Source organism: Molothrus aeneus, chromosome 2 (assembly GCF_037042795.1).
Source record: "Molothrus aeneus isolate 106 chromosome 2, BPBGC_Maene_1.0, whole genome shotgun sequence".
Classification (NCBI taxonomy): domain Eukaryota; kingdom Metazoa; phylum Chordata; class Aves; order Passeriformes; family Icteridae; genus Molothrus; species Molothrus aeneus.
In genome coordinates this window covers 19,368,129-19,382,264 of record NC_089647.1, presented here as the reverse complement: position 1 = coordinate 19,382,264, position 14,136 = coordinate 19,368,129, and positions in this window count along the sequence as shown.

The window sequence follows — 14,136 nt, the reverse complement described above, 5'->3', positions numbered from 1 at the left end:
TGCTCCTAACATTTGCAAGTGTATTGGAGATGTGCTCTGCCAAACTGTAGAAGCAGTTCTTCAGAGAGATCAAGAATACTAAACAACAGAGTTCGTTTAAATGAAATGAATTTTAATATGAGAAGAAATCAAATAATGTGTCTAGAAACATAGACCAACATTAAAAAATAGGGGGAAAGAAAAGTAGTGACTCTGAAAAAGAGATTAGAGGGGGCATTGGATCAGTGTGACAGTCCCTACAATGACAGGAAAGGTGGCATGTGCTTTGGAGCAGGAAAAGAATATATGGAAGCAGTAACATAATTTTATGTGTGAGTACAAGTAAGAACCTGGAAATGTTTTTATTTCATACTTTTTAAAAGGATATTAAAAATTGCAGAGTGAAGAAAGCAATTACTAAAGAGGAAGAGAAAAAGCTGTATAATGAGATACTTGCAGATCAAGTTGTTCTTTATACTAGAACAGATGGAGAAATTACTTGATTTGTATATAAATGTTTCATGGGAAGAACAAATGAATACAAAAGTGCTTCTAAATTAGCAGAGAAATACACAACAAGAACTAATAGCTGGAAACTCAATGAGACAAGCTCAAAATTAAGTATTAGGCAGGGAATTTTTATGATTATATTTATTTAGCTGTTATTAACCAGTGGCAAAATGAACACAAATCAACAAAAGCATGGGTGGGATATCTTCAAATTAAGAGCCAGCTTTAAGTTATTCTCCTAAATACAGCTTAAATACAAATGCAGGCTACAGACAGAGATTGTTTTCATTCAAAACTTTGTTTTAAGAATTGTGTTGTATTTAAAATAATGTAAGCATTGAGGAAATATTCTTTCACTCCTTTGGTAATGTCCTGGAACACATTACCTGCACCGTTTTTCAATTGTTGTCCCTGTGTTTAGCAAGGCAACATCTAGTTACAAATTATTTTAATTGGAATGTGGTTTTTTTATTATTATTATTGATGTTAATTGAACTGTTATCAGGCATTCTTCTTACCTCATGTGGTACACTGACTTTCCTTGAGCCAGGTTTCCTAATTCACAGTCCACCTGGTTTTGTGACTATTTTTTACAAGGCAGTGGAAGTAATTGTGAAAGACACCAGAAAAAATAGAAGGGTGTTAAGGTTTTTGTAAAAAATGAGAAAAGAAATTCAGAAGTATTTGTTCCTCAGGATCTGAGAGAGATGCAGAATTGCTAAGAACTCTAGAGCTGCCCAAATGCTGTGCCATCTCTCCATTTCTAAAAAGTAGCATAAGCATCAGTTCTGCTATGTAAAAGACTCAGAGGACTGCAGTTTGTGTAGATTTTGGCTGGGATACAGTTCATTTTCTTCCTGGTAGCTCCTGTGGTTCGGTGCTTTGGATCTGTGCTGATAACAGTGAGAAGTTTTCATGATTTCTGAGAAGCACTTGCACAGCGTCAAGGCCTTTTCTGTTTCTCTCACCTCCCCATCAGCAGCTGGGCTGAGGAGCACAAGGATCTGTGAGGGGACAGAGCCAGGATAGCTGACCTCGGGATGTCACACACCATATGGCATCATGCTCTGCATATAAAGCTGGGGGAAGAAAGAGGAAGGTGGGACGCTGCTGCTTGTTTTCCTAAGTTATCTGATCCATCTTCCTGATGGAGCTCAGCTTTCCTGGAGATGCCTGAACAACTGCCTGCCTATGGAAAGTGGTGAGCAAATTCCTTGGCTTGCTTTCATTGTGTGTAGGGCTTTTGCTTTATCTCCTAAACTCTTTCTCTCAATCCTTTACTTTTTTAACTTTTATTTTTCCCATTCCCTGGACATCCTACTGAGGGAAGTGAGCAAGCAGCTGTGTGAGGCCTAGTTGTTGGCTGGGGTTAAACCACAATCCAGACTTAGTTGTTGAAATGAAACTGTCCAATATTTGTACCATAGGCAAAATTATGTGGTAGTGGATAAGCAGAGTTACATTTGGTCTTAGAGATGGGCAAAATTTAAAGCATGGGCATAATATAATGACAAAAATCTCAGTTACTCAGCCTTCTTCCTCTCCTTTAAGTGCTGTAGTCTGCAATGCATTAATTATTTTTCTGTCTTTACATCAACAGGCCAACTTCTCCATCATGCTCATAATTTGGATTTGAAGAGTCTCTGTGCTTGAAGTATTTCTGTTTTCCTCTGGTTCTAGCTACAGTTTGAGCATCTGTCTGGACAGCTTTGGTTCTGCAGTAGTTAAACATCTTGTGACTTGTCTTCAGTTGTCACATTCCTGGTCCTTCCAAAAGGCACATATGGGCCACTTAAAACTTTCATTTAGCTCATTAGTAATGTAAGTGTAACTTGATGGTATGCCAGATGCTCTCCAGTTCAGAGAAATATGTCTGTCTGAGTGTGACTCTCTCCTATGAAATCTGCTTTCTGCAGCAGATTTCCTCAGACAGATCAAATTTCTTTCATGGCTCTGAAGAACTGATTCAACATCCCCTTTTGTACAGTTTGCAGAGATTAAATGTGGCTTTGTGCTCTGCTCTGCTCAACCCAGGACATGCTGGAGAGTGAGTACTGGGGCACATTGTTGTGGCCACTGAGAACAGGTTGCTACAGAGATCTCTGCAGGGTCCCAGGGAAGATGGATGAAACACAGCTGCAAAGCACCCTCTTGCAAGGGAGAATCTTTTAGGTTTAAAGTGTATGGACAGTATCAGCTGTCTTAGATAGATTTCACTGAACATTCTTTGTCCTTAGCAACATCACCATTGTAATACACCAAGTATGCTATTTGTGAATGGCATATTCAGTGCTATTTTTCCTTCTGCCTTACCCAATAAAGAAGCTTTCTCCATATGCTTTCCCAACCAGAAAAGAAAATCTTTTGTTTATAGATTGATCTACTTAAGGAAATGTTGTACTGCTTCTTGTTTCTTAAGATCCAGAGCTCTTCTAGATGGTTTTTTCTGTGTAAATTTCTAGGGGAATGAGTAAGAAAGGAGGACAGAAGGAATATTTTAGGCAGCTGTTTGGCAATCTGTGAAATAATCTGGGGTCTTAGCCCCACAGGTGTCTGTGTGACACTCCCCACCATTATTTATAACCTTTTTGCTTTTACAAGCAAAGAGGGCAGGAATGTGCAGGGAGATTAGGCCAGCTACTTTCCCATGCCTAGATGTAGTACTCCGGTTAACAGGAAAAGATACTGGGAAAGAATGTTGTGATGGCTATGCATGGGGAGCTGGTGCTCTCATGCCTCCATATGGCATCTAGTTTTTGGAAGAAAGGTGGGGAAAGGGCTTTCAGCTTCCAGATTGGTTTCTACAGAGCCTTTCATGAAAACTATAATCCTGGAGATTCTTCTTTCCAAACACCTTCAGATAGAATTTTTTTTTCATTGTATAGAAAAACAAAATGAATGTACAGAGTTCATATATGGGGTTTCACATTGGCTTTTAAAGCTAAAGCAGTGTCAAGCTTGGTGTGAAAGTAATTTCATTAATTTTATTAAGTAGATGATCAGTTACAGCTTTTATATCTGCATCAAGATTGGTGAACTGTAAACTTATGTGGTAAGTTGGTGAGGTAGTACCTTTTAAACTATGAAAAAACAACATTAGCTGTAATGCTCAGTATGTCTGCTTATTGTAGGCATAGAACTGAATATAATAGAACTGCTACTTTCAAACATAGCTGCCATTTTCAACCAGGTGGCTACGCTGAACAGATGATTGCATTTTGTTCCCATGGAAATTTGCCCATGTGTTTAGCTATTTATAGTATCTATTGCTGATGGAAACCATCATAACCTGGGGTGAGCAAAATTGGGAAGTATAACAGTGATAGTTGGGAAGCATATATTTTTGATAGCTATTTTCTGTTTACTGTACCTTTTTTTTTCTCTCTACATTTTTCACTACATGGATCGTCATTCAAAAACCCAGAGTTCACTGCCCACCCTGAAAATTTGTAATTCCTTGACTTCTTTGGCCTCTATCTCAAAAGGATATAACTAAAACCAGGGTAGACACTTCAGTTAATCCAGACTCAGAGTCTTTAAAAGGAGGTTCATCAGAGTGAAAATTCAGGGAATGCTGTTCCAGGATGAACTTTGTAAGAAGTCTGTGTAAGACTTGTGTGTCTGTGGCATCTGGGTAAGACTTGTGTGTCTGTGGCATCCTATGAGCATGAGAAAAACTCAGAGAGAAAGGTGTGCATAAGAAGGCACTTGTTGCCAATAAAATGGCTTTTAAGCCCTCCTCTCACCTCCTCCTCAGATGAAGGTATGCACAGCAAGGAAAAATGATAATGGATTTTAAATTATTCTGCATTAAATTTTACTTCTCTGTGATTTGTTGCTACCTCCTCATTACTTAAATGCTTTAGAGAAAGTGCTCTGCAGACACCAGCTATACTAACTCAGGTGGTTTTTAATTTAACTTAGATAAATATCATACTTGCTTCAGATTAGCCCAGGTTAAAAAATGTTCCTCTTCTAGGAAAGAAAGTCACCTTGCTCAATAGAAGCCAAATCGTTTTGTATTTTTTTTCTCAGGAAGTATCCGAGTCTTGCTCAGAGAAGACTGAGTGTTCCTAGTGATGGACAGTGCCAGAGCAATCTGCTGTGACAGTGACACAGGCTCCAACACTACAGAGCATCGTGATGCTCTAATGTTCTAATGAGTGTTTTGCTGGGCTAGCTGGGGTCTGGGGGGCCCAAGAAGAGAAAGGATCTTAGTGAGAGGAGGAATCTCTGTTCACTTCTGTAGAAGTTGTTAGAAGCTGGTTAATTTTTTTTCTTGTACCCTTCAAGTATAGGACTTCCTTGCAGATGGCAGCTCCCTTCAAGAGCTTGGCTGGCTCTCCCAGTCACCAGCTGTGCTATGCCTACACAAATCCAGCATGGGCATTTGATAGAAAAGCAGAAAAAAAGGTGAGAATTTGGTGCATCCCCCGCTCCACTTTCTTGGAAGAGAAAGTCTGTGCAGTGCTAATGCCCATGTGCCAGGAGACTGGAAGCAAAGATAAAGCATGCAGGACAGACACTACTGTCACCATCATTGCAGAAATCACGGTCATGATGGACATGGATGACTAAATGCACCATTATCCTTGTTCTGCTACATTGTATGTTGTGTCCCTGTACAGCAACACACTCAACATCCACATTTAGTTTGAATCAGGTGTTCCTGATTACCTCTTTGAGGTGAATGACTTTATCATCCCTCCCTACCAAGCTTTGCTTCCCCTTGCCAAGTGCTGTGACAGCACATGAACTGAACTCCTGTCAGCTGAAACCTAGCTGAGAGATGCTCTCTAGCAGTTAGTGTGTGCTTTCTCCACAGAAGCAAACTAAAGGAAACTAAAATCTCACAAGATATGCAGTATGTGAATTTTGGGTCCTTAACAATAGATATTTTCCCTTTTCTTCTCTCCTATTAGGATGATTTATGTGCAGGTGTTAGGAACATATTTAAGAAATTAACTGTGTTTATCCAGTTTTCCTCAGAGAACTGACTTATGATTTACTGACTAGCTTTCTGTTGTTTCCAACTTGCCTTTTTCCTTCTCATTGTCTTCCACTTACTACTATGACTGACAGAGTCCAGTCAGGATAGGAATTAAAAAATTTTGGGTCATTGTGTGACTATATGCAAGTGAAAGTTGAATCTTATTAGATGGTCAGTCAGTAAAAATAATCAATTTCTTCTTCACAGATAATGTGATTTTCTCTGGCCTTGCAAAATTTGTGCTTACTACTTGACTTGATGCACCTTGTGTTTCATGCCTCAGTATGCAATGATCGTTTGCTTCTAACAATTAAGCTGGGGATAATCTCTATCAATTTCATAATAATTTTCTATTCTATATTAACAAATGAGATCAAAAATTATACACCCTTACTCTTGTATTAGTTCTGTGCAGATGTCTTTTTAAAGTTCTAAATTGCACAATGCAGCCTAATAACTACTAACTGCCTACAAGTGCATGCCAAGGAATAAGTATGTAAAAGCAGAAGCACTTGTTTCAGCTTACAAGCTTTTTAAATAGGAGGGGAAAAAGCCCTTCTGTTAAAGTGTGGAAAACCAGCTTGTTGAAGTGTTATAATCTATCCACGGAAGGATTGGGAAGGATAATTTACTTGAATCCACTATAGAGGCATATTGTAATCCTTACCAACTGTTATCAAATTAACCATTGCAGTGAGAAATGGTTACAGCCCAGGCAGCACAGATAAGGCATGAACACAAAGAGATAGGCTTCCTCTGAAGAGATGATAATGCTATAGCCACAATTACATTGTTCTCTAATTCCTGTCAAGCTGCTTCAAGAGTGGGGGAGTCAATAAAACATGCCTATCATAGACTAGAGGCTCATTTGTATTACCCAACAAAAATCAATCAAAACAAAAATTTCATTTTCTAGTGGCCTTGATGTAGGTTCCTCAATCATTTTCTCATTAAATATTTCTTGGATAACTTGTGATATTCACTGGGGAACGACTAAGACATTTTGCACATGATGGTAAAAGACTTTCTCCTGGTACTATCAGGGAACATTAGAATTTTCTAGGCTCTGAAGCGTGGAAGCTATTAAAGTGTCAGGAATCTGAAGATCCTATCTTTGGCAGTGTAGTAAATATACTGATATCAAAATTCTGTGCCTAATGCTAAAGTCATTAAAAAGCAAGAATGATTTCTTCAGTGAAAGCACACATTCCTAGGTAATAAATTGCCTTTGGAAAAGCAATGCCTGTCAAACTCATAAAAATTTTCCATTACTCTGTGATCTTCCTGAAAGTGATTGATAAATATTTTTAACTTCATTTCCCATTGCACTATTTAATGGACTTGCTTGTGCTTGGTTGCTCCCCATTAAGTTTGGTAGGTGTGCATCACCTGATTAGGTTCTTGTTTTACTTAGATGGTGTCAAAGATGTAGCCAAATTACAAGTTTATGGATGGTTAAATTTAGCCACTTGCCAGTTTTATTTTCTCACTCATAGATCATTTAAAGAAGCCAGTGTATTTTTCCCACATCATGCAAGTATATAAAATAGCTACCTCTTCACACTGCACAAGAGACATGATTCTAATAGGACCTGTAAAATTGACTCAGAAAACCTTAGAGACACTTGAGAATCTGGGAGTTATACTTAGGTCAAAGTTGAAGTAGAAAATTTGTTCTTTTTAGCCCATTACGTCTCTCTGAAGGCTCCATGAAGATGATACTCAGGAAGATTATTTTAGAGGTGAGAAAAAGAACATACCAGGAAGGATTGGGTTTAAGAGCTGTCAGGAGGACCTTTGGTATCAAACCTGGATTTTTGTGCTGGCAGTAGTGTCAGCCCTTAGCTGTTCCATGGGCTTCCAGAGCAAATTGTGGGTGAGGGTGATGCTTCTGCTTTTGGTAGTGGCAGAAAATGGGAAATTATAGCAAAAGGATACCATCTAGGTAGAGGGTCTCTGGGAAATCGGTCTTCACTGAGCACCTTGGTAATGGGAACTGAGACAGTTCTTGAGGCTGCCTTGGCTCTGGGCCAAGAGCAGTGTAAGGGAAGACCTAAAATCCCAGATGAACTATTCGCCTGGATAAACTCCATACTACACGTAGTACTGCCCCTGTCTTTGTGCCCCAAGCCTCAAAAGGCAGCAACAGGAAAATGCTGCAGCTCACGAGCTGCTCATACAAATGTCAGAGGATAGAGCTTGAGCAGCCGATGGGACAACAGAAATCATGACAGTGAGCTCTGATCTGATGCAACTGAAAAGCAGGCACATCTTCAGAAGGATGGGGTAAGGAACAGTCTTGACTATGCTGCAGTTGACTCAGATAGACTTTTGGGGAAGACTCAAGTGTTTATTTGTGACCAGAATAGGATCATTATAGTACCAAGGCTTTAAAAACATTTCTTACCAATTTTCCCCTTTCATCCAGTGAAAGGATTCTGTACTCATCTGCATCCAACTCCTTGTAAAAGGCTGTCTCTGTTTAATGACTATGTTCCACTTCATCCAAAGATTAATAGCAGCACAATTATTAATTGTGAATCTATAACCTTTTGCCAAGGTAGGGAGAGTGTAACTGCTCATAAACATTAGCTCCAGATGAAATGCCACATTCAAGGTCTCAGCTGTGAAGCTGTGCTTTTAATTAATTTTCAGATTTTTCATTTGTTCTCAGAGATATCACAAGAATCTGCAAACACTCATTTAATCTCGATGGGTGGAACCGTTCTTCCATCCTCCTGGTGATGCATAGATGTTTGTTTGCATAGATGACTGCATTCTTGAACCCACTGGCACAACAGCCAGTTTCAAGGGCCTTTGAAAACTCTAGGAGCCTTCTCTACAAAATCAGAGGTCAGAGGTACTTGCCACCTAGCAGCAGGATTTGACTACAAAGACTGCCAGGCTTAGGAGATGCAGTAAGGAACAGAAAAAAATGGCTCAGAAAAAAACCAAACCAACATCTAGACACCTTCATGATGAGAGCATCCTTTAGCCCATGTTGTTAGCTGTTCTATTGTTTTTTTATTCCTGCTAGAAATGGTTACAGAATAAAAATCTGCAGACTGTCAGATAATTTTTGCAGACTGATCAACATTTCTGTGTTGATCTTCAACAAATTGAGATGAATTTTTGACACTGAGTGTTGCAGGGTTTTCCAGCCCCAAAATTTTCTTTTTCTTGGCTGTACTCCCATCTACTGGAATTGTTCCAGTTTTGTATGATTGATTATAATATAAATAATTTATAAATGTTAATGAATTGGAGAACCCTTCAGCTAAGCAATTTTAGGCATTGTGGGGTGCAAGTAAGTTGCCTAGACTTGTTGATTACTTATGCCCATGTTTAATCATGGCAGATCTGGCCTTTTAAACTATTTTACAATGTTTTGTATTACATAAAATAGATGAATTCTCATTTTATAAGTCTCTTTATAGAATGTAAATATCTAGTGAGCATTTTAAATTTTCTCTGGTGTCATTCATCATATCTCTCTATCTTGAAATGTATTTAATCCTTAGTCAGGCGCTTCTTATTAAAAATTCCATTTTATTGTTCTTAATTATTTTGCCTGTTGAGATTTCACTGAGTTTTTAAATTACCATACATTGCTCACATGACTTATCTGCTTCTCCAATTTTTCCTTTCTTTAAATATTCATTTCCTCTATATTCTTGCAACTAGATCTCCTTATCAGTAGGATTTTAATTTATTTTACTGGTAATTTTTTTGGGTCTTTTTTCTTTATATACTAAGTGGTGGGACATGGAGATTTCTAGTAGCCTATCAGTAATTCCAAGTTTATAGCTCTTGAAGTTTTTTAATGGTTCTGGTAACAACTATTCTAAGCAAGGAAATGGCTTTCAAAGTTTTTCCCAGGGTATATATATAGTATGATTGACTGTATATTCTGGATGCACAGTGTAGATATATGTTGATTATGATTTTCTTCCATGGATGAAGACCAATTTTGGTTAATGCTTATTTCCTTTTTGCCCCTTAAGGAGGAATTCAGATTTGAGTCAATTTACATTGAACAAAACAGGTCCCTTTAGTATGAAATTTGTCTGTTCCTTTTTTCTTTTCCTTTTTTTCAAACTCAAATACTGAATTCCAGCTTTCTGAGATGTGTGATACAATCTTTCAGCTTAAAATCAGCTATGACTTGTTCATTCTGCACATCGTAATTGCAAGTTTAAGGAATAGTTTGTTTTGTGGGATTTTTCTCATCTGGGAGAAAGCTCATCCATCTCTTAATTTTCCTTTAATCAGTTACAAATTTAAACCTCAAGTGTTTTAAATTTATTAATCTGATTCAAATTAAACAGATAAGTGCTAAGTCTGGTGGGCCCCAGCTTGCAATGTTGCATTGGAAAATAGAGATACCATGTGCCAACTTAGTAATATGAATTGTTGGTTTATTTTAAAGTGTGTGGTCTTTGTGGAAACCAGTATCTTAATGATAGTGGTTTCCTTGACATATTTATAAATTGTAATCAGGCTATGAAAAATGCAACAATGAAAGTCATGGTGCCAGGGGCAAGGAAAAACAGGCAAATTCCAGCTCAGTTCCCTCTCCATTTTATTGTGAGAAATCAGTGTGTCAAATTTTTGTATAATCCTCAGACATGCCTGAGAACTACTTGTGTTTACATATTCACAGGCTCATCACAATTGGTATTATATTCCCTTAAAATTAAATAGTAAGGGGAATGTGCTTTAAAATTATTTTATATGTGTTGATATTATGGTCATACTCAGATGATGCTGGAGAAAAAGTCCCTTTAGCCTGACTCCAGTCTGATATGGAGGTCTGTATCTCACAGCTGTCTCTGTGGTGCCAGTCTCAGCTGCCTTCAGCATGCCACAGCTCTCTAAGCCTTGGTAGCAGACAGGAGTTAAGGATAGCCTAGTAATTTGTGCTTTCCTGCTTTTTTTTTAGTGTGTAACTGTTTCAGCATAACCCCTTTGTTTTGCTGAGATTAACTTGGTTTGCATTTTTAAGCATCTCAAAATGAAGCCTAATAGGCACTAGGGCCCCCTATTTTCTTCAAAACAATAGATTTAAACAAATTGGAGCTCCAAACAAACCCATCAGGGTGTCAACAGATGAATCTGGGCATCCCAGAAGCTGGAATGTATTTCCTTGACATGTTTCAAGAGCCAGGGGAAGGCTCGTAGCATGACAAATCAAAGGTCTGTGGGGGTGAGGTTGCAGAGCTCATTCGCTGGCACACAACAGAGCAGGGCAACTGCAAAAACAACCTCCTTGTTGTGGCAAGCAGTTAGAAGTAATCAGGATGCTCTTGTTGTGGCAAGCAGTCAGAAGTAATCAGGATGCTCTAACAGGTAGAACACTAAGACTCTTCTTTCTCATTGCATAATATGGACGAGCCATTCATTTTGATCTTCCCATCACTCCAGCAAATTTTTCTTAAATCTGATCATTTTTTCCCCTCAGATTCATATATGAGAATGAACACTGCTAGCCCCTTTTGTTTACTGTCTGGTCTCAAGCCTATGTGTACACTTTTGTGTATATGTGTACGTATATATATATATATATATACACACACAAATACACACAGGCAAGCATACATATGCACACATGCACACACATATTAGAAAAACATGTTCCTTTGTGCTTAAAGTTACTGCATACGTAATGTTGTGAGTCTGACATGTTTTGTGTGGCTGAACCAATGCTGCTACAACTACATCTTTTCCTTTTATTTTAATAAAATTAAACAATTGCTTCTGGGTCTAGGCAGCCATATATCCCTTACAGCCCCCCTAAAAGCTGTGCCACCTTACCACCTCCCTAGATTTGTGTCAATTTTTCTCACAGGCTAGATGAATACTTATACACTATGGCAAAAGTAGGCACAAATATTTCTTTCCTTCTCATTGTAATCAGATCCAAAAAGCCTTCTGAGAGATCAAGGTACATGTGAGGTCATTTTTTTCATTTAATGCCAAGGAACTGAAGCCATTTTCATTAATGCTTTAGGCAAGGGTGACAGTGTCTATCCAAGATTTTTCCACATTTTGCAAGGTCAGAGACAAGGCTGAAATAAAAGCACAGTATGGATATTCCTTTGTTGCTCTCCCAGTCCTAGAAAAGTCACTGGGGAGGGAAAATAGGTTTAAAAGAGATGTCTGTTTCTGAAACCAGATAATGATCTACTGGTTTACTCTTCTGCTTCTGGAAAAAAGAAGCAAACTTTGAGGGTTTAGCAATTATACAGATGATAGCCAAGATCCTGCCCTTGTACCCTCAGTGGCAGACAAGGTCTTGATGTTTGTTTTAGTGCTCATATTGCACCTTGCTCTGGAAGCACAGGGTTCTTTTATTGAAGATGAGAGGTACTAACAAAGGGTTTTCTGAAAGGGCTGACAGCACCTGCTGATGTTAAACTGAATCTCTTCCCTTTTGGACAGAGAGGTTGGGGGTGTGTTAGTGGTGTCAGTTTGACATTGAAACACAGTTGTATGCCTGTGCAATCCCTTTAATGTCCAAGCATGGTATGGCACAGGATCCTGCTTTCTCTCTCTGTGCTGGGGAGGCAGTGAATACCAGCATGGCAGAAAGCAGAACTCTGGGCATTTAAATCTACTCAGCCAGCATATTTGCCTTGCCCTGCATAGAGAAGCTGCTGGTGTACGGTTGGTGAACCACTTTCCAGAGCAGTTCCTCTTCTCTCATCTACACATGCCCTACATGGGCACCCATTAAGCCAGGAGATGAAGGAGGTGTTTGATTTCCTTGTGAGAAGTTAAAGAATACATTCAGCTGAATCTGATCACTCCCCACTGAGGAAGTATTTTTTTCACAGAGCTGTCAGCAGAAAGCAAGAGTGTTATATTCAGTTTATGAGCAGTGAGCCCTGTTGTGTCAATTATCCAATGTTTTTGGTGGTGGTGTTCCAAGATTATGCACCTTTGTTTGCATGGGCTTGACCAGCTTTCCTGTCTGTGTCGCCCTGAGCTTTGGACTCATTTTGCTTAAAAATTTGAGCTTGCTTTAGGCTACGATGACCAAGAAAGATGGCAGCTGCATCAGTGTCTGTCATTAAAATCTGAGAAGTTGAGTAGTGTGTTGATGGCAGCAGGGTTATTTTCTATTTTTCAACAATGTGAAAGAAAAATCAGATCAATTGTACATCTCACTCCTACACTACTAATGGATGGACAGACAAGGAGCTTTTTCAGCTGACACCTAGTGTGCTAAGTAAAGAGATTATTCCCCTCAGTTTGATTCCTTCATGTAATGAATGATAAGTAGATTAATCAGTGGGGTAAAATGTGTGATAGATAAAAAATATATTACACACTGTAATTTTGCATGGATGCCCTGACACACAGAAGTAGGCATGTGCTGGTGTGCAGACTTGTAGTCACTTCTGATTGTGCCTTGATGTTGAAATAGGTTGTGCTTCCAATTGATTTCTCAGATGCTCTTAAAATTTTAGGATCTTTTCAGGGCACAGGAAACCCTTGATAAATCTTCTCAATGAGCCTTAGAACTGAATTTGGTGGGTTGTCATTTTGGGTTTTTTTCCAAGGAATAACATTCTATTACAAACTGTGATATCTGTAGTTTTCTCCTAAACTCCCAAGCACTGCTTTGGCTTGTAGGGAACTGCTCTCAGGTGACACAGAGGACAGGCAGATGTCATGCAAACCATCCTTTTAATCACTGGCTATAACACCAAGGCAACAGTAGAGGCAAGGCTTTCATTGCAAATCAATATTGCACTCATATTAATAAATCACCTGGCTTTTTATTTATATCATGAGTGATGAGGAGGAAAGGTAATAATTTTAATTCTTCTTTTTTCATGGAGTCCATGAGCCAATGGAGTATCAAAACTCTATTTAGTTCTTTGTTTGTAAATGGCCCCTTCTCAAAGCATTGATAGATTGATTCTTACCAGTACAATATCTTTTCTTCCATTTTCTTATTCTCTTAAATTGTTCTCTGATAGGATGGTCAACAACTCTGCTAATTACTCCCTCCACTGACTCTCTTTAGGGGTAGAAAAAGTAACATAATTTTTAAATAATCACTTTATATGTAGTATCTATTTATTTTTCTTACTAATCCAAGAAAGAATAGGTTATAGTCATGGGATATAATACTTTAAGTCTATGGATTTCAAATATTTCTTGAAAAATGTTAATAATGTTTACAAGTAACTGCTCTCTTTAAAAATAAATATTTGTCTGATATCAAAACATGGTGCTAAATACTTTCAAGTTTCCCATTTTGACTGTGCTGGCCAGGTAATCTAAAAGCTGGCTTCCTAAATTCATAAATTTTAATTTATCACATACATAGCTTCTGGTGTTCACTTTCTGTGAATAACTCCTGAAGGATAAAAAAAAAATGGCACAGCAAAAAGAATACTTGCAGCAAAGGATGGACTTAAAACATCTAACAAATTTAAAACAGGAATCATCTTCCACTAGTAACTAATGTTTTGATTTCTGGAAATATTATCAAGGTTGGCTCAAGCTTTATTTTATCATAACCATGTCATAATATATTTTGAGATGTGTGTTATTTTTCATGTAGTAAATTGTAGCATGAATGAAAGGATGAAATGTATGAAAGGATACTGTCCATCAAAGCAAATTTTATGGGATTGTTATGT